This window comes from Mustela nigripes, chromosome 7, assembly GCF_022355385.1.
Source record: "Mustela nigripes isolate SB6536 chromosome 7, MUSNIG.SB6536, whole genome shotgun sequence".
Taxonomy (NCBI): domain Eukaryota; kingdom Metazoa; phylum Chordata; class Mammalia; order Carnivora; family Mustelidae; genus Mustela; species Mustela nigripes.
The window spans coordinates 57,916,795-57,937,732 of record NC_081563.1 but is presented as its reverse complement, the minus strand read 5'-3'; the positions used below and the strand labels follow the sequence as shown (position 1 = coordinate 57,937,732).

Genomic DNA, 20,938 nt, shown 5'->3' with positions numbered 1-20,938 from the left:
AAGAGACCAGTTAAGGGAGAGTCACTTATAATGTGTTTACTAGTATGTAGTGTGGCAGTGTCAAAGGAAGACAGAATTTCTTGTAAGATGAAAATGGGAGAAATAAAACAGGAACTAGTATTATTACCATCAGCTTTGTGTCTACTGCTTTACCTATTTTATGTCAGTTGACAATCATATAAGTATATCTCATTGTTCCTATTTTACAGAAAAGAAAACTGAGGCTTGGAGGAGTAAGGAACATTGTTAGTGGTATACCCAATGTCCATTCCTCCCTCCTTCTCCCTAAGGAAACCCCAATCCAAGACACTGGTCTAGAAGTGAGCAGAGATGTCTAATCAGACAGAAAGACTGACAGTCCACACCTGTGGGGGTGGTTTCTGACTTCCTCTGAATCCCATAATGTATGGAGGTGAACCAGCTTGAGGAAGGAGCCCAAAGCGGAAGTTGGAAGTGGTAAGGAGTCTGGCATAGCGGGAACATGCTGTAAGAACCTAAACCACAGAACTGACCAACTCCAGAGCCTGTCCCACCTCTGGATTTCTTGTGAAATAATTAATATCCTGATCACTTCAGTGAGCTTGAAGGTGGCTTCTGACAGCTTTCTAACTGATACAAAAATTTTATTTCTCCAAGGTCACCAGCAGTAAGTGGCTGAGCAAGTACCTGAACCAACATCGTTCTGGCTTGAAACTGGGTATTTTCCACTAAACTTCACTGTGGCACAAACTCTGGTAATGTCTGTTTTTTCTCATGACATGATCATGGATGTGAGAGCTGGGAAGGATCTTACCTCACCATTCATTAGGAGAATGCATTTATCTCATCAAAACATTTTAAGCAAACACAGAGAAAAACAAAATCCCTAGCAAGAATTCACAGAATTTCATATTCTGAAGAATTTCTCCTTTCATATGCATTTAATTTTTAGGAGAATCTGAATTCATAGGCCTTTAATAAATGGAATTTTAATAAATGCTCCTAAAGAGCATTCTCAGTTATTATTAATTTTCTTAGGTGTGATAATGGTATTGTGGTTATGTAGGAGAATGTCTTTATTCCCAGGAGATGCATACTGAAGCATTTAATGGTAAAGAGTCATGACATCTAAAACCTATTTTCACGGGGCGCCTGGGTGGCTCAGTGGGTTAAGCCGCTGCCTTCGGCTCGGGTCATGATCTCAGGGTCCTGGGATCGAGTCCCGCATCGGGCTCTCTGCTCAGCAGGGAGCCTGCTTCCTCCTCTCTCTCTCTCTGCCTGCCTCTCTGCCCACTTGTGATCTCTCTCTCTGTCAAATAAATAAATAAATAAATCTTTAAAAATAAAATAAAATAAAACCTATTTTCACATGGTACAATAAAGTATATATGTAGAGAAAAAAGAGAGAGTGAGCCATAAAGTAAATACAGTAAAAGGTTAATAATTACTGAGTCTAGATGGAATATGGGTGTTTGTTGACATTCTTCCAAGTTCTCTATGTCTGAAAGTTTTGCAGTAGAAAGTCTGCGTGTGGGGGAATGTGGTATGGGAAATAGAGTGCATGTACACTAGAATAATCTAGGGACTTAAAAAATACTTAAATGAAGGCCTCACCCCAGCATTGTGGCCTGGGCAAAAGTAATCCTAATGTGTATCACTGGCATGGTAGAAAGAGCCAGAACTTTGAATTCACAACTCTGATGGCCCCAATCCTGTAAAGACAACTTTAAAAATTTTTCTAGATTTTTTTTTAAGATTTTATTTATTTATTTGTCAGAGAGAGAGCAACAGCACAGAGAGCTGCAGGCAGAACAGGCAGAGCAGGCAGAGGGAGAAGCAAGCTCCCCACTGAGCAGGGAGCCCCATGTGGGACTCGATCCCAGGATCCTGGGGTCATGACTTGAGCCAAAGGCAGACGCTTAACCAACTAAGCCACCCAGGCATCCCACCATTTAACCTCTTTTAAGGAAAAGAAGGTCTTACCAAACTCATGTTCTTTACTTTATGCCAAAGATGAGTCATAACCTGTTAAACTATAAGGAAAGGAGGATTTCTTGAAAAATACACAACTCCAATTCTCTAAATTCAAATGTGTGCAATTTACTTAAAGATACTCCAGTGAGCCTTACATATAGAGAAAAGCTCTCTAAGGTCCCATATCTAAATTTCAGCTGCGCATAGGTTTCCTTAGTTCTATTTGTCTTTCTTAAAACATATGTGTCTGGAGTATGGGATAGAGGTGAATAAATGGTAGATTAAAGAGAGAAATAAAAAACAAATGACAAACTTTAAAATATATTTCTTATAATAGGGATTTTATCTTAAAATATACCTTATGACTTAAGTGGCTTTTTAAAAAGTTTTATTGATATCCAATAAATGCACAGATTTAAAATGTATAATCTGATAAGTTTTGACATATGTATATATCCCTGAAACCATCATAGCAATCAAGATAATGAATATAACCATCTTAGGCAGCCTTTTTAATCAAATAGATGTGTGATGGCTCTTGCCGAGATACAGTCTTCAGGAAAAGAAATTCTTTTTTTTTCTTCAAAGATTGTATTTATTTTTATTTGTCAGAGAGAGAGAGAGCACAAGCAGGGGGAGCGGGAGGCAGAGGGAGAAGTAGGCTCCCTGCTCAGCCTATGCGGGGCTCAATCCCAGGGTCCTGGGATCATGACCTGAGCTGAAGGCAGATGCTCAACTGACTGAGCCACGTGGGTGTCCCCAGAAAAAGAAACTCTTGATAGAAATTGTTACTTAAAAAAACAACAACAATAACAACAATAAAGAAATCTATACAGAAGTGTCCAAATACTTTCATCAACAGATAAAATAGACATTGATGCTTTATATTTTTTCCCTTTAATTTAAATCTAAGAAACAAGCATTTGATGTGTTATTCTATCTTAGATTCATGTCCAAGTAAACAAACAAATGTACTCTAAAAACAAAGAGATTCTTCATATTTTCAAATATCCAGGCAAATGAAAACAAAAGCCACAGGCACACAGCATTATGTTTGAGAATTTAAATACACATATTGAGAATTTTGACTAATTCTGAAGCAAAACAATTTAGAAAGATTACATCTACATATTACAGCAATACATACAGACTTCCTAAATTTGGCATATTAGGCCCAGAACATGCTAATCTTACAGGCAGGGCTGCTCCAGGCAAACTAAGGAAGAGCGCATCTCCAGTAATGGCCAAAAGTCTCAGTCCACCCTTTTTCCTCCCCTCTCCGTGTTTCTTCCACTTTTCAGGAAACTCCCCTGGTACATACGGTCCTCATTAATATATCAGTCTTCCCAAACCTATGGAAGATTTTGGCCTCAAGAACCTAAACCATACCCACGGTGTCTATATATATTTTCCATTCTCGGGCACAGTTTCTGCTTCCTACAGGCACTGCTAGTGAATGAAAGCAATGGCTAGGATGTGGGCTCCACTCCCTCTCCTTTCCCTTCCTTGCTGAGCAGGTGCAATAGCTAGAAAGGGGACTGCACTGTCCTTAGGGGCCTAAGCACAAAGAAAACCTGCTAACTGTCTCTACCCCAACTGAACAGGAAAGGCCAACCAGGGCCTCCAGAAGGCAAGTCCTTTGGACCTAGGACTAAGCTTACTACTGCAGCCCTCAGGAGACTTCCCATCAACCTAAACCCCATATTGCCTAATACAAGGGAGTTAATGTTCATGTGAGGATCTTTTGTCTCCCCAAACAGACTGTGAACACCATTATGAACAGGTGCCACGTCTTATTGGTTTCTGATACTCCCAAGCACTTGGGACGTGTATCAAATATTTATGAATAAAAATTTTTAAATAATTACATATCATATCATATTATATCATATCATATCATGCTATTTGTACTGCAAAAACACTTAGATATATCTACTTTAATGTCTGAGGTAGAAATGTATACTAAGGGTTTTATTTGTTTAAGAAATTACATGGTTTGGTGCTCGCTTCGGCAGCACATATACTAAAATTGGAACGATACAGAGAAGATTAGCATGGCCCCTGCGCAAGGATGACACGCAAATTCGTGAAGCGTTCCATATTTTTTGTAACAAATGTAACTTTCAAAATAAACTAGAACAACCAGAAGAAAAAAAAAAAGAAATTACATGGTTTGGTTTTTTTTGTTGTTTTTTTTTTAAAGATTTTATTTATTTATTTGACAGACAGAGATCACAAGTAGGCAGAGAGGCAGGCAGAGAGAGAGGAAGAGAAGCAGGCTCCCTGCCGAGCAGAGAGCCTGATGTGGGGCTCAATCCCAGGACCCTGGGATCATGACCTGAGCTGAAGGCAGAGGCTTAACCCACGGAGCCACCCAGGCACCCCAAGAAATTACATTTTGACAATCACAGAAACGAAAAATTAGTTCTTTATGTACACTAGACAGAGCAAACTGAAGATTTTCTTATTAATTGTGCAATATAGCTGAGATGACTACATTTCCATTGTGCAATTTTCAGCATTACACATTTTTTTCAGACTTTGTCACAAAGAAAACAAAGCAAAGGAAGAAAACATCCTTACAAGTGTAAGAAGGGGCTCCTGGGTGGTTTAGTCAGTTAACCATCTGCCTTCAGCTCAGGTCACGATCTGGGGTGCTGGGATTGAGCCCTGCATAGGGCTCCCTGTTTCGCAGGGAGACTGCTTCTTCCTTTCCCTCTGCCCCTCCATGCTGCTCATGTGGGTCCTCCCTCTCTCTCAAATAAATAAACAAATAAATCTTTAAAATAAATAAATAAAAGTATAAAGAAAACCAAGGAGAAATTTCAAACCCTAACCAGTGGTAAGTTTCCCAGGGTTCATAAATGAGGATGATTTCCAGATTTCTAGTGGAAACATCTAGCAACATTATAGGTGTTTAATATTTCAACTCAAAACACAAATGATTAATTGTCCATTTAAATGGAGTTTTGTTTTAGGAGTTGGGATTCCTTTTACACCAAGTTGGAGGACATAAAATCCATACGAAGAAATCTTCCCTTTTTTTTTTTTTTTCAGAATAGTACACAATGTTTAGTTATGACTACTCTGTATAGTAAATAATAAGCTCTATACATACCACAGTGGTTTGGAATGTAATTTCTACAAGGACAGGAATATTTGTCCCTTTTCTCCACTGCTATAATATATGTACCTAGTAAGAACAGCTGGTACATAGTAAGTGTTCAGTAAATATCTGTGGAATAAACTGAATAAATGAATGAATGGAGATAAGGAATGGGATAAAGTGTTCAAAAAAAAGCAAAGAAAAGAAAAAGAATAAAAGGTCAAACTTTTCTGAGGCATAGGTTTCACAAAGTACAATTTCTGGAAAAATCTCTTATTTAATCTACTCTAAAATGCAGTTTATCTAATCTTATATTTGAATTGTTAAAATTAAAAAGTAACAATGGACTGTTATCTAACTCAAAAGGAGGAGTCATTTTCTTTAATCAAATTGAAAGGTTTTCTAGTACTGATGTCTGAATAATGTCAGATATTTAGGGAAACTATTAAACATTCTCTCCAAATCAATGGATTCAGGTCCTTAGGAAACTTTCTACTCAAAGGATTTTTATGTAAATCTCTTTTGTATAAAAATCCATATTCATTTTCATACCCTTTGATTTTCTGGGTGAAAAGAACCCTTAAAATCAAAACAAAAGTTAACTCAAAGGGATACATTTCATTTGAGTTGAAGCCATGGAAGACAATAAAGCTGATGGTTACTTCACCAGGAACCATTAATCATTCAACAATGGTGAACCCTGGAAAACCTCACAGTGGACATGGTCTGATGTTCTGTCTGGTTTTAAGGAATTAACAACAAAACAAAACAAAGGAGCTGCTCTTCCCGTCTAACGTGATGTTCTCAGGCCAGCCACCCCCAGCGTGGTCAGGTGGCGATGGTCATTGCTGAGACAGTTCCAGAGCTCACCAGCACCCCTGGACGCGGAGCAAAAGGAGGACAACAAAGCTGGGATGCTGGAGATGTTTCAAGGTAATGTGCACAGAAAAAATGCTGTGGGTATTCCCCAATAAAAGAGATTAACAGAAAAAGCAGTAAATAATAAATATGTCAGAGTTTTCCCTTTTCGCCACCTCATATAAGCTTGGTTGCAGGTTTACAAAATAGCCACTGAAGTTTTGTGTAGATAAGATGACCAGAGAGCTCATCTGTTGAGATAAAGCAAAGCAAATTTTCTATACAGAAAATTTTGTATTTTTCTTCAGTTTCATAAAAGCAGAATAAACTAAATGAAGACCCTTACTTCATACCTTATATAGAGGCAAAGGCAAAAAAGTGCTTAAGAAAAAACCTGCTGTGATCGAGAGAAAAGAAACCAAAGCAAAAAGAAGATGGGCGCAAATAAGAAAGATGCTGCATTAAAAGAAAGACAAACTCCTAGAAACACTAAGAAAACTGAAAACAATTGTAGGACAAAAGGACACGGGTTGTGAAAAACAGATCGAATTTTAAAAAAGGATGGATGGTTTTGATCCTTTTATTTAATATGTTAAAAGTAAACATTCACTACTATAGAGTTATATATACCACCACACAAAATTATAAACATCAATGTAGACTTTAAGTTCAAAAGGTAAGAAGAAATCTGATCATTCCAAGTTTCTATCAGTAGGAAACTGAACAATAAGAACAAAAGGACAATATATTTTTAAAAAGTTGCTTTCTGCTTAGCAACCTTGCATTTGAGGATCACTGTTCCCTATGCTTAATATTAAATGGGATAAATAATATTTCTCATATGTCCCACTTATCTTGATAGGTTTTACTCTGAGTACATTGGAATTTCATTTCCACTTTTAAAAAAAGTGAGTAACATTATGAGGTTGTAAAAACTCTCCTCTAACAACCAGAGAGAGGAAAAGCTAAATACAAAGAAACTTACATAATGTGCTAACTCTGGGCTTTTAACTTTTAAAGACAGCTAAATCACTTTCAGGGACAAAAGGGGAAAAAAAAACTATTTGCTTAACACACAGCCTTTCTACATGTGTCTTCACTCACCTTCCTAAATAAAAGATTAGCTGGAATAAATAAAAACCTCCAAGCCACTAAACATATTCTGAAATGTGCACATTTCACTGCATTCGAGGTACAAAATAAATGAGCATACAGCCAACTAATCCTTTTGAAATTTAAAAGTAAATGATGTGATTAATTTTTCTCTTTGAATATACTTCTAATGGAATCTGATATATCGAACACTTTTTTCCTGCAATGCATGAGGTTTTACAAGCTTTAACTTAATGAGTTATCTCCTCAATACATACATTGTTCTTCAACATCAACATCTGCTATAACTCAGGATACACCAAAATTCAGTGTTAACATTAATATTTCATTCAATTAAACCAAAGTTCCTTGTCTCTTTAAAAGGTACCTTATATATTCTTGTGAACACACCAGTAAGAAGTCTCTTCAAATATGAAGTTAAAAGGAAAAATGCCCTTCAGACAAAAGATCTAAAAGGTTACGATTTTTAAAGAATGATAAAAAAAAAATCCATTTCTAAATGCTAATGTGTATTTTGTATTTGCTTGCATTTTGTCCTTCTCCAACGCTTTTAAAAAGCACTTAGAACCCCTACAACGTACTCTCAGAGTGAGGGCAGCGTAACTGCCTTCCCTCTTCCCACTGAAAGGGTAAGAAAATGGAGAGCAGTGGAAGTGAAGTGTAAGGTTCAAGGTCACGTGCCAATCAGTAGCACTGCTCAGCCTAGAACTCCATGGACCTCAATTCTAAGTTTGTCAGTAGATAATGCATCTATTATTTTCCTCTTCTTTTGATCACTAACAGATTACACAGTTACCCATTTTCTTAAGGTTAGAAGACAAGGATATAAATCATAAGTCCTAGAAGTTATTTCTATTCCTCTCTCCTCTTCTTTCCACAGTTCTTCACCAGAAACATTGTTTTAAAAGTTGGAGACATCATATACATCTGTAAAATACCAATAAATATTCCAATGCCTTCACAAAAATGTCAAGGGAAAGAGATATGAGCTACAGAAACAACGTCATGTTAAAATGTGTCAAGTGAAAAATAAGCAACTTTCCATCTCACAGAACAGACACTGAAGTGTAGTTTCTAAGCCCATAAGTTAGCATTTTTAAGTTTCATTTGATTTTGGCTGCTTTAAAAGTGCAGGGATAAAAAAAAAGGGGGGGGGCAAGTTGGGGCACCTGGGTGGCTTAGTGGGTTAAAGCCTCTGCCTTTGGTTCAGGTCAAGATCCCAGGGTCCTAGGATCAAGCCCCGCACCGGGCTCTCTGCTCTGAAGTGAGCCTGCTCCCCCCCCCCCATCTCTCTCTCTCTCTGCCTGCCTCTCTGCCTACTTGTGATCTCTGTCTGTCAAATAAATAAATAAAAATCTTTTTTTTTAAAAAAAAGGGCAAGTTTACTGAATTAATTGTTTTAGCCAATAAAAATTCAATATATTCAACTAAATAGGATAACTGATGATTCAGTTAAACAAAGGATTATGTATATAAAAATATCCACAGTGTAGTAGATAGTTCACATATTTGAAAACTTTTAACAATGTTATGAAACACTGTACACTTCTGAGCAGATCAGTATTCAGGTTTCTTTGCTGAGGATATCTCTTTCATGAAAGCCATTTCTTGCATTTTATCACTTCAGAGGGCACAGTAATTAAACTGCATTTTATTGACAAGTAAAACAGAATGATTCTATAAATGAAGCAGTTGGTAGGCCCCATCAATTTTGCTTATTTAAAAAAAATATATTCCCTAATTGTATAATGCCTTTTAAGTATGCAGTTAACTTTAAAGTTTAAATGTTTTACTCACTAATTACATATACCGCCTTTATGATTCCTATTACACAATTTACTGTTTCAAAAGTTAATTATTTATTTTTAAAGATTTTATTTATTTATTTATTTGAGAGAGAAAAAGCAGGAGTAGTGAGGAGGGGCAGAGGGAAAGGGAGAAGCAGACTCCCCACTTAGCAGGGAGCCCCAACACAGGACTCCATCCTAGGACCCTGGGATCATGACCTGAGCCAAAGACAGACACTCAACCAACTGAGCCGCCCAGGTGCCCCAAAAGTTAGTTATTTAAAGACTGCTCAAGAAAAAGAGTTTCACTCTTGAATGGAAAGAGAAAGATTTGGTCCTTAAGGAAATGATACTGCTTTATTTTCACAGTGTGAGTATGATAAATTCTCTTTACTATTATTAATTCTGAAGTCAATAACAAGATCATATCATCATTTGGGACATTCAAAATATAATTTGTATAATTCATATTAATTATAATAACATCCAACTTAGTGACAGAAAGTTTGGGAGACACAAAGTCTTACAATAAAACATGGACATGTCAGATAACAAAGAAAGATACTCAATATGCACTTTTTAGACTATTTTAAGTTTAATTTTCAAAATGAAAATATGTTCTTACTAAAACATAAGTTATACTGTAATTCCCCTCATTTATTCTATTTACAAAAATAGTTATTGAGAATATAAAAATTCAATTCTGCAATACAAATAATAGTATTCTCCACACTATCACTATCACTTATGTCACTCAACCACTCATAAACAACTTGAGAATAATAGTATTTAATTTATTATACAGCATTCATTAAGCTTCTTTATGTACCCAGCACTCTGCTAGGCACTAGAGATTAATTTACAGATGCAACACTATTCTTACCCTCAAAGAGCTTTCTGTTTAGTAGAGTAGAAAATCACAGTTAACAGCAAACGTGTGATAAGTACCATTATAATAGAGGTATATACATTCTGTTATGCAAATTTACTTTTTTTTTTAGATTATTTATTTATTTATTTGACAGAGAGAAATCACAAGTAGGCAGAGAGGCAGGCAGAGAGAGAGAGGAGGAAGCAGGCTCCCCGCTGAGCAGAGAACCCGATGCGGGACTCGATCCCAGGACCCTGAGATCATGACCGGAGCCGAAGGCAGTGGCTTTACCCACTGAGGCACCCAGGCGCCCCCTGTTATGCAAATTTAAATGAAAGATGGAGGACTCAACTCATCCAATGACTAAATTTCAGAGAGACTCACATAAACTCCAGTTTAAAAGTATAAATCTAACAAAACATCATGCATAATGGTAAGAATTCTGCTTATTTCATTGACAACAATAAATCTTTATCTTTACCAAAAATTTACTTCTAAAAAAATATAGCCAACCACGTTTCAAGATATGCAAGGAACAATAGGGAAATAAATTCAAAAAGATGTATCAAACACTAATCAAGATCTTTGCATATATTAACTCATTCTAACCTCACAATGACCGTCTGAGGCAAATGCTGCTATTATACCCATTTTACAGATGAGGAATCTTTCAAGTTAACTTGACCAAGGTCACAAAGAGAACAAGAGGAAATTCTGGGACTTGAACCTAAAGAGTCTAGTCCTGAAGGCCACACTTATAATCACTACATGAGATATTCTCTCTGTAGATGGTGATGATGATGGGACAGCTAATACCCAATGCTCTGTGACACGCACTCTCTTATTTACCTTTACAGCAACCCTCTGAGGAAAAGTCATCCTTACCACTTGAAGGAGAAAACCAGCACAGGCCAGGGTTGAAACTTGCCCAAAGTCAGACAGCCATCAAGGGTAGGTGGCAAGATTTAAACTAGGCAGCAGGGCTCCACTGTACTATAAGGCCTCTCATTGATTCAGTCTTAGTTTCATGAAAAAGGCCACAAGAAAAAATGTATTAAACAATTCCAAAAGGCTCTGTATAAGTCTTCCTGAAACACTTTGCAAGGTTTGGGGGCTTATGACAAGCATTTCCTTACGATAGCATTTACATTTGAGTCAACATTACTACTTTGGGTTGATCATAAACACATTTCTGCTCTTTAAAAAGAAATCTTTCTGTAGAAACTTGGCAGATTTCAGAACAGGAACAGTCTATTCTTTAAAATTAAATTTAGTAACAACTTATTCTGGTTAGTCTGAAAGAGAAGGAGAGAATGAACTACTCAGAGGCCTTTCCTGTACTTTAATATTTCAAAACATGTTTGGTTTGGCCTAATTTGAATCTTGTGGACAACTAGACCAGAACTTGATTCAAAAAGAGTACTACCGTTTTTAATAGGCTTAATTCTAACAAGTGACCTCAGAAGCCAATTCAGAGTAACTATTTCTCATAATTTCTCCTTTTATCTCAAATTAAATATTAAAGATGCATAAGGCAAATATTAAAGATCCATATACTCATAAAGCATATATGGGCAGCAGGTACGTGTACCTTTGAGTCACCCAACACCAAGAAACCAAATCCAATTTTACAAAATTCTGTAACATGACATTGCTTAAGAGCAATGAAGTAGACAAAAAATGGATATCAAAAGAAAAAAATCCGTATTTATCCTTAACACATCCCACTGTGCCCAGGGACTGAGAGATTAAAAATTCTGTGTGGTAATGCCTCGCTTGCAAAGAGGTGAGATAAAGATGAAGTGTCAACCTGGATTTCCACCTTACCTTGCTTTCCTCCAACAGGTTCAAAGACTTCATAGTCTTTAACACTGAATTCATATTTTTTTTTCAAAAGGGAACCCATAAAACTATTTTAAAATAAAAATACTAAGCCATGCCACTAGGCAACCTGTCTTCCTTTGCTCTAATCCCCACACATTCAAATTAGAAATATCTTTTGCTTTGCCTTTATTAAATAAAAGTTTAACTTTGATTTAGAGTAAAATGTACCCATTAGATGTTTTACACTTTTTGCAGGTCAGTGTCTATTAGATCCCATCGCTGACTATTACCGCTCACTTAGCATCCTAAAAACAGAAAACATGCCAATACCGCGCATTTTATAAGCGTTATAATGCCCCGATGGCGGAAGTCTGGCAATACCTAGAAATACAGCAAAGCTGGTGAATAAGGAGTCGAGGGGCGGAGGGAAGAGGGAGCGAAGAGGGAGCGAGGGAGGGAGGCAGTCGCCACCTCAAATCCACGCCGGACCAGGAACCTCCTGCCACAACGTGACCCCAGCCCTCCCCAAAGTGGACAGGCTACATTTTTCCAGATCCCCCCAAAACCCAAGACGGTACTCACCCTTCTGCGAAGAAGTCGGCACCGGGTCCAGCTCCGAGACGGGTCCGGGTGGCAGCGAGGGAGGGGATGTCTGGGCTGTGGGCTGGGGGTGTCGGTGCGTCACTCGAGTGCAGGACGGTGAGTTCGAGGGGTGGGAGCGGAGAGGAGCAAGGCAATCAAGACACCGCCGAAAAAGGAGGAGGGGAAACGGGGGTGGGGGTGGAGAGCCCCTTCCCTAAAATAAACCAACCTGCCCCTGCGACCCCCTGCCCCAGGGAGGGAAAATAAATCAGGGGAAATAATAGACTGACAAATAAATCTCTAAAACGACGAGGAGCAAGGAACAGACTTTAATTTAAAGGGGGGGAAACTGAGCGAGGGCTGGAGGAGAGACAGAGAGAAGTGGCTCTGGATCTATCCCATGCCTTTGCAGTCCCCAAGCAGAGGAGGCTGGCAGAGGGGAAGTTGCCGCGGCTCCTGAGGAGAGGGAGGAGGAGGAGGAGGAGGAGGTTACACCGTAACAAGTACAGACAGACAGCCATGGATCAGAGGGGCGCTGCGAGCAGGGGCGGCCGCGGCGGGGCGAGCGGCGGCGGCGGCAGCACCCCCTGCTCGACTCGCTCAAGACATTTAATTGGATTGATGGGTTGTGCAGTGACTCACAGACTTTACAGAGTCGTACAGCAGTCCCCGCCCAGCTGGACAGGGGAGATGCGGCGGGGACGGGCGGGGAAAGGGGGCCGAGGAAGAGCCGGGAGGGGAGGAGGCGACTGAGAGGGCGAGGCGTTGGGGGGGCGGGGAGCGGAGCGGAGCGAGTGGCGAATGGCGAATCCCGCCGCTCCGACGGGCGTGGGAGTCGGCCAATCACAGCGCGGCTCCATAGGCGGCTGGCTTCGCCCCTGGCCCAATGAGTCTTCTAAGGACACTGCCGCGAACGGGGCGGGGGAAGTGGAGTGGGGGGTGGGGAGAGGTGGGTGGACGTTGAAGCGGGGGGTGGAGGGAAAGATGAGGCGCCGGAGACCGGCGGAGTCACTCTGCCCTCCTAGCGCCAGAAGTGCGCTTTCCGCCAATCCGAAGACTGTGTGGGGGTGATGGACGCAAGCGTGTGACCAATGAGGAGGAGAGGTGCCGCCCCGAGCCCGAGGGGAAGGAGTGGGCGGGCCAACGCCTTCCCCTCCCGCCCGCCCGGTTCGGGTCAGTCACGCAAATAACCGTGTGAGGGCTGGGGCCGCGCGGGGGAAGGGGGGGATGGCGGAGGGGCAGCGCTGCTGGCGGCGTGACAGCGATGGGGACTGGCTGTGCTACCGACTCCGCACCGGCAGGAGGAGGCGGCGACGGAGGCTGGCTCCTTACTCAGCTTGCAGGCTGCTGCTGCTCTGCCTGTGCCTTGCGCTGCTGGGGTGCCCCTGCGGCCAAACCCCACTCCCGAAGGGCAACCAAATTTGAAGTGAATCAGATCCAAACTTTGCCCCATATCCCTGAAGTGCCCACTCTGAGAGACAACTCCTTGTGACGTCCTGCTGTGCCCTGGGATCTGAGGAAGCTGGAAACGAGGAAGAGACCCGAGGCTTGGCGATGGCATTAGCCTCTTTGCTTGCCTCTTTTCTGGGGAAGTCAGGGTAGGGTGTGGACAGGTTGCAACAGCTCCCGCTTACATACCATTTCTTTATTGAGCTTCTGGAAAAGGCCCTTCTTAACCTGGCAGGAACCAAGCTGTATGGGCTTCGCCTTCTAAATATGTGTATGTGCCTTACCTTTCCTCACGCACTACTCTCTCCCTCTTCTCTGCCCACCCTCCTTACTTGGTACCCTGATGGCAATGCTAGGGAGCGCTCACTGCTAGATCTTCTCACTGCTCATTCCCAGGAGCTATGGCTTTTCCCCCCATTTCTTGCCTACTGTCCAGTAATCATTTTACAGACCTTAACAATTTCCATGCACTTTTACTTGGAAGTAACTTTAATTACCAGTAAACCTGACTAAAGATGCTCACAAAAGCAGACCCTGGCAAAAACCCACTTTCTTTCCTACAAGGTGCATTTCAAGGCACTATATGAAATTTACAGTTGCTTCCTACCAAGAAACAAGGAAAAATAAATTATTGCATACCTACAAAAAGATTTTCAAATCCACTTAGAATACCCGATACCCTTTTTCCATAGACAAGTCAACTAGAGAGACCCGAAAGTTGATTTAGGGTCTTGAAGTGAGCAAGATAAGTTTTTTTCATAATTATGAGATTAAAAACTACAGTGGTCTGAAATTCAGAGAACAGATAATAAGCGAACACAAAGGCTTACTCTAGCCATATTGAGACTCGTTATTGTCGTTTTAAGGTACTGATCCTTTCCCTGAGCCCTGTGATACTCGGCTTGACACCTTTTACCTCTTCTCTGTCTGATTTTAGCCCTACTCCATGACTTCACCTTTTTTTTTTTTTTTCATGATTTTATTTGTTTTTCAGACAGACAGAGAGGGAACACGCAGGGAGAGTGGCAGGCACAGGAAGAGGGAGAAGCAAGCTCCCTGCTGAGCTAGGAACAGAATGTGGGACTCAATCCCAGGATCCCAGGATCATGACCTGAGCCAAAGGCTGGTGTTTACTCGACTGAGCCAACCAGGCATCCCATCAGCTTGTAGTCTTGAGTCCTGGTTAAAGTGTTATCTTATACACTGTATTAATAGCAACAGAAGAAGATTTTGAGTCTAGACTTACACTAGGATCTTTCAGAGGATCTCCAAATGCCCAGGTATAGCATCCTGTGGCAGAAGTTGCCCCCTTATTCCCTTATTGGCATGTCTTTAGTCTCTACATTGTATCATTTTCTAATTCTGTGCTCTCTCAATTCCAGTATTTCTGAAATGGTTGTTCAAGGCCCACCCAGATTCCTGGGTCTGCATTCAGACCTATTGAATCATCATTTCTGTAGGTGGAACCTGGGCATCTGCTTTTTTAATAAATACCCCATGTGACTTGAATAAATATTAAAATATCAAAATAAGCATTTGATTTGAGAACGCCTATTTATTCCTTCCTTTTGAAAATTTGAGCATCTGTATTTTTTTCTTATTTTCCTCTCTCACACATACCTATTTCCTTTCTCCTATATATTTCCAGGCTCTTATTTTTATGATCACTTCCCTTTCTACATTTCTTTTTTTTTTTTTAATGTTTTATTTATTTATTTGACAGAGAGAGAGAGAGAGAGAGAGAGATCACAAGTAGGCAGAGAGGCAGGAAGAGAGAGAGGGAGGAAGCAGACTCCCTGCTGAGCAGAGAGCCTGATGTGGGACTCAATCCCAGGACCCTGGGATCATGACCTGAGCCGAAGGCAGAGGCTTAACCCACTGAGCCACCCAGGCGCCCCCCTTTCTACATTTCTTAAACACAAGTCTGTATTATACACTGGCAGGGTGATCCCTGAAAAAGAGAATGAAGCTGGCAAATTGTCTTTCATAAATATCATAGGCATACCTTATAACCATGACACTTAAAAGTATAGAGAAGTCAGATAATTTTATAAGCTTAAAAAATCATCAGTTAATGTTATATAATGAACCTAGGATATTTGTGAGATTTTCTAGTTTATACTTTCAAAGTGCACAAAAATAGAATTTTCATATTTCATATTTCGAATTTTTAAATTTTGCCACACAAAAAAATATATTTTAAAAAATTTTTATTTATTATTTGGCAGAGAGAGACACAGGGAGATAGGGAACAGAAGCAGGGGGAGTGGGAGAGGGAGAAGCAGGCTTCCCGCTGAGCAGAGAGCCCAATTTGGGGCTCCATCCCAGGACTCTGGGATCATGACCTGAGCCAAAGGCAGACACTTAACAGCAGAGGCACCCAGGTGCCCCCCGCAAAATACTGTTATCGTAATTGTTCTTCCAACCAGTGGAGTGGAACTAATGTTGTACTAAGAAGTGTGATGATCACCAAAAACAAACAATCAAACTATGTGCGATTTTTTGTTGCCTCAGACCTAAATCAGAGGTTCAAAATTCTGCACATGCAACATTTAAATAGGAAGCTGGAGGGGGAAGCCTGGGTGGCTCAGTGGGTTAAGCGGCTGCTTTTGGCTCAGGTCATGATCCCAGGCTCCTGAGATTGAGTCCGCCACTGGGCTCCTTTCTCAGCGGGGAGCCTACTTCTCTCTCTGCCTCTGCCTGCCTCTCTGCCTACTTGTGATCTCTCTCTCTCTCTGACAAATAAATAAATAAATCTTATAAATAAATAGGAACCTGGGGAAAGTCAAGGAAAACTTTAAGTGTGTTTGTCACAGATTAGCAGGATTTAGTTCATTTTTTTTTTTTTTTAGATTTTATTTATTTATTTGACAGAGAGAGATCACAAGTAGGCAGAGAAGCAGACGGGGGTGGGGGGGGGTGGGAAGCAGGCTCCCCACTGAGCAGAGAGCCTGATGTGGGGCTCTATTCCAGGACCCTGAGATCGTGCCCTGAGCTGAAGGCAGATGCTTTAACCCACTGAGCAACCCAGGTGCCCCTTTAGTTCATTTTTATCTTGTTTTCCTTTTCCTTACTTATTTTACTTTCTAATCTGTTATGATTTAGAGTCACATGTATAATTTTTAGAACCTAAAATAAAAGGTATATGAGCAGGGATGCCTGGGTGGCTCCATCGGTTAAGTGCCTACCTTCAGCTCAGGTCATGATCCCAGGGTCCTGGGATGGAGTCCCAGCTTGGGCTCCTTGCTCAGTGGGGAGTCTGCTTCTCTCTCTCCCTCTGCCTCCTTGTGCTCTCTCTCTCTATCAAATGGATAAATAAAAATCTTTTTTAAAAAGTATATGAGCAATATGTGATTATAAACTATTTCCCTTTTACTGCTATTTAGATATTTATATGATTATAGCTATAATTAGGTTTTAGGCTAGTTATCAATTAGTTTGAATATATACTACCCACATGGATCAGGAAGCTAAAGCATATCCCTTACTGAGAATAGAGAATTCAAGCCAGAACTCATAGAATTCCCAAAGATAGAGACTAGACAAGCATGAGCTTACATTCCAAATTACAAAATGAAGGAAAAAAGCCAGCACAAGCAGAAGCAGAAAAAAAGGAAACTAGCAGAATTAGATTCTAAATCTTAAAAAGGACAGTTTAAGAAAAATATAGGCCTATTTCACTTATGAATGTACAAAAATTCTAAATAAAATATTAACTAACCAAATCCAAAATGCCTATTCCAGTGAACAAAAAAAACTTGAGCCTCATTTTCCTCTCTTTAGTTTAGACATCTTTCTAGCTTCCTATCTAGCCATCTATCGTGAAAATATAATAAATCAAGTTGGGTTTATTCCAGAAACTCAAGTATGATTTAACATCAGAAAACCTATGGGTAATTCATCCCAAAAAGACTAAAAGAGAAAAAATATTTGAGAAAGTGCTTCACTTATTAATAATAATAACTTCTAGAAAATTAGGAATAGAAAGAAATTTACTTAACCTTATGAAGGACCAAAATGTACAGCAAACTATTACCTAATAGATTTACTTAAAACACATTCCATTTAAGTGTGGGATCAAGAAAAAATTGCCACTACTATTTAACATGATACTGTAAGTCCCAGCTAACAGGATAAGGTTTGTAAAAGGAAGAAGAAATTAAATAGAAGAATCCAAACAGATTGTTTGTAGTAACTTGATCAACCATATAAAACACCCAATAGAAACAACAAGCTATTAAAAATAATCAGAAATCAGCAAGGTGACAGAGATGCTTTTCTCCCTTTCTTCCATTGTACTACACTTTTTTTAGCACGACACATGGCCAACCAAAACAAAGACATCATTTGCCAGCATCCCTTATAGGTAAGCAGTGCCATATTTCAGGTAATAGGTTAAAATTGGCATGGGTACACAAATCCTAGAAGGAAGAAGTTATGCCTCATCGTTTTTTTCTATCACATCCTTTTTTTCTACCATCTGAAATGAAGAAGACATATGGCTGGAGCTTAAGCAGTTATCTTAGACCATGAGCTGACCTTGGGTATAGAAGCCACACACAGTGGAGCAACAAGACAGGAGGCATGTGCTATACCAGCACTAGCCTTAAAATATCTACCTCAAGTCTTTGTGAACTTCCTGAATAAACCTCTAAATATGCTACTGTTGTTTTAGCTAATGTGCATATGTGTGTATGTGTCTTGTGATGTTACTTATAGCCAAACCCCATCCTAACTGATAGAGCAAGATCCCCAAATACAAAATCAATGCATGAAAACCAAAAGTATTCCTATATACTAGTACTAATAAACTAGAAGGAAGATACTATTTACAAAAGCAGCAATGCTAGCAGTTAACCTAAAAAAGAATGCACAAAACCTTTATGGAAAATGATGTTAACTTTGTTAATAAACTTCAAAGAAGACCTAAATAGGGCTATGTATAATGTTTGTGGACAGGATAATGACATTATTAAGATATAAATGATCTCAAAATTCATAAACTCAATGCAAATTATTCAAAACTGTAGCATGATTTGAGGGATTTAAACATTAAAATGCATATGGAAGAATAGATTCCATATAATCTGGTCATTTTTTAAAAAGAAAATCAGGGGAAATTTATCCTCCCATATAGTAAGACATATTCTAAGTGATAATAACAGACATGTAGAAGAGTGGAACAGAATAAAGAACTCAGAAATAAACCATTTGCCTACAAGAATTTGGTATGTGTTAATGGTGACATCACAAATCTATGAGGAAATCATATTGAGATACTCAACTATTGCTGCAATAATAATACTGCCTAACAAACAATCCCAGAAAATCAGTGGCTTAGAGCAGCTATTGTTTTTTTCTCCTTCTTGGATCTGCGTGTGAAGTGAGATTTGCTGACCTCATCTGGATTTATCAAGACTTGGTTGGGCTCCACTGAATTCACTGGGCTTAGCTCCAGGACACAGGTGAAGTTCAGGTCTACATCCCATGTCTCATTCTGGCAATTACAGAAGCTCAAAAGGAAAAGTCAAGTCACTAAAACACATTGAATACCCCTGCTCCCATCGCATATTCTAACATTCCATTGGCCAAATAAGTCACATGGCCAAGTCCAACACCAGTAGCAGAAGATGCTACAAAAAAACCACATGGCAAATAACAAATAACAGGGAAGACAGGAAGGATTGAGAACAATGATCCAATCTAATGTAGATGTTTTGTTTCATAGATGATTTGGGGAAAATTAGTTCACCATGGAGAAAACTAAAGTTGCATCCATATCTCATACTATATGCAAAGGTGAGCTCATGATGGATTAAAAAAGCCTAAAAAGGAAAGGGAAACCTGTTGAGCTAATAGAGATTAAAAACAAGATAACTATAGAGTCTAGAATTTTTTTTTAATTTTTTATTTTTTTTATTAACATATAATGTATTATTAGCCCCAGGGGTACAGGTCTGTGAATCGCCTGCTTTACACACTTCACAGCACTTACCATAGCACATACTTTCCCTAGCATCCATAACCCCACCACCCTCTCCTTACCCCCCCCCTCCTCCCAGCAACCCTCAGTTTGTTTTTTGAGATTAAGAGCGTCTTATGGTTTGTCTCCCTCCCGATCCCATCTTGTTTCATTTATTCTTTTCCTACCTCCCAACACCCCCCACGTTGCCTCTCAATGTTCTCATATCAGGGAGATCATATGATAATTGTCTTTCTCTGATTGACTTATTTCGCTAAGCATAATACCCTCCAGTTCCATCCACGTTGTTGCAAATGGTCAAGATTTCATTTCTTTTGATGGCTGCATAGTATTCCTGTGTGTGTGTGTGTGTGTGCACACACCACATCTTCTTTGTCCATTAATCTGTTAATGGACACCAAGGTTCTTTCCATAGTTTGGCTATTGCAGCCATTGCTGCTATAAACATTTGGAAGCATGTGCCCCTTTGGATCACTACATTTGTATTCAGTAGTGCAATTGCTGGGTCGTAGGATAGCTCTATTTTCAACTTTTTGAGGAACCTCCATGCTGTTTTCCAGAGTGGCTTTACCAGCTTGCATTCCCACCAACAGTGGAGGAGGATTCCCCTTTCTCCACATCCTCGCCAGCATGTGTCATTTCCTGACTTGTTAATTTTAGCCATTCTGACTGGTGTGAGGTGATATCTCATTGTGGTTTTGATTTGTATTTCCCTGATGCCAAGTGATGTGGAGCACTTTTTCATGTGTCTGTTGGCCATCTGGATGTCTTCTTTGCAGAAATGTCTGTTCATGTCCTCTGCCCATTTCTTGATTGGATTCTTTGTTAATTGGGTGTTGAGTTGGTAAGTTCTTTATAGATTTTGGATACTAGCCCTTTACCTGATATGTCCTTTGCAAATATCTTCTCCCATTCTGTCAGTTGTCTTTTTGGTTTTGTTAACTGTTTCCTTTGCTGTGCAAAATCTTTTGATCTTGATGAAGTCCCAGTAGTTCATTTTTGCCCTTGCTTCCCTTGCCTTTGGTGATGTTTCTAGGAAGAAGTTGCTGCGGCTGAGGTCAAAGAGGTTTCTGCCTGTGATTTCCTCAAGGATTTTGATGGATTCCTGTCTCACATTGAGGTCCTTCATCCATTTTGAGTCTATTTTCGTGTGTGGTATAAGGAAATGGTCCAGTTTCATTTTTCTGCATGTGGCCAGCCAGTTTTCCCAACACCACTTGTTGAAGAGACTGTCTTTTTTCCATTGGACATTATTTCCTGCTTTGTCGAACACTAGTTGACCATAGAGTTGAGGGTCTATTTCTGGGCTCTCTTTTCTGTTCCATTGATCTATGTGTCTGTTTTTGTGCCAGTACCATACTGTCTTGATGATGACAGCTTTGTAACAGAATTTGAAGTCTGGAATTGTGATG

The 20,938-nt window shown here is 39.8% G+C and overlaps 1 protein-coding gene and 1 non-coding gene across 2 annotated transcripts in view; one reads left to right on the top strand and one right to left on the bottom strand.

Moving 5' to 3' along the window:
- The window catches only part of SERTAD2 (SERTA domain containing 2), a 114,869-nt gene extending 102,100 nt beyond the window's left edge, over window positions 1–12,769 (bottom strand). The window contains exon 1 of the mRNA XM_059407787.1: window positions 12,095–12,769. The gene's annotated coding sequence lies outside the window, so the exon portion shown is untranslated. The remainder of the gene's footprint in view (window positions 1–12,094) is intronic.
- LOC132022868 (U6 spliceosomal RNA) lies at window positions 3,953–4,059 on the top strand. Its single transcript, XR_009405759.1, has one exon. It is a non-coding gene; the product is annotated as a U6 spliceosomal RNA (small nuclear RNA).
- Window positions 12,770–20,938: the final 8,169 nt, after the last annotated feature.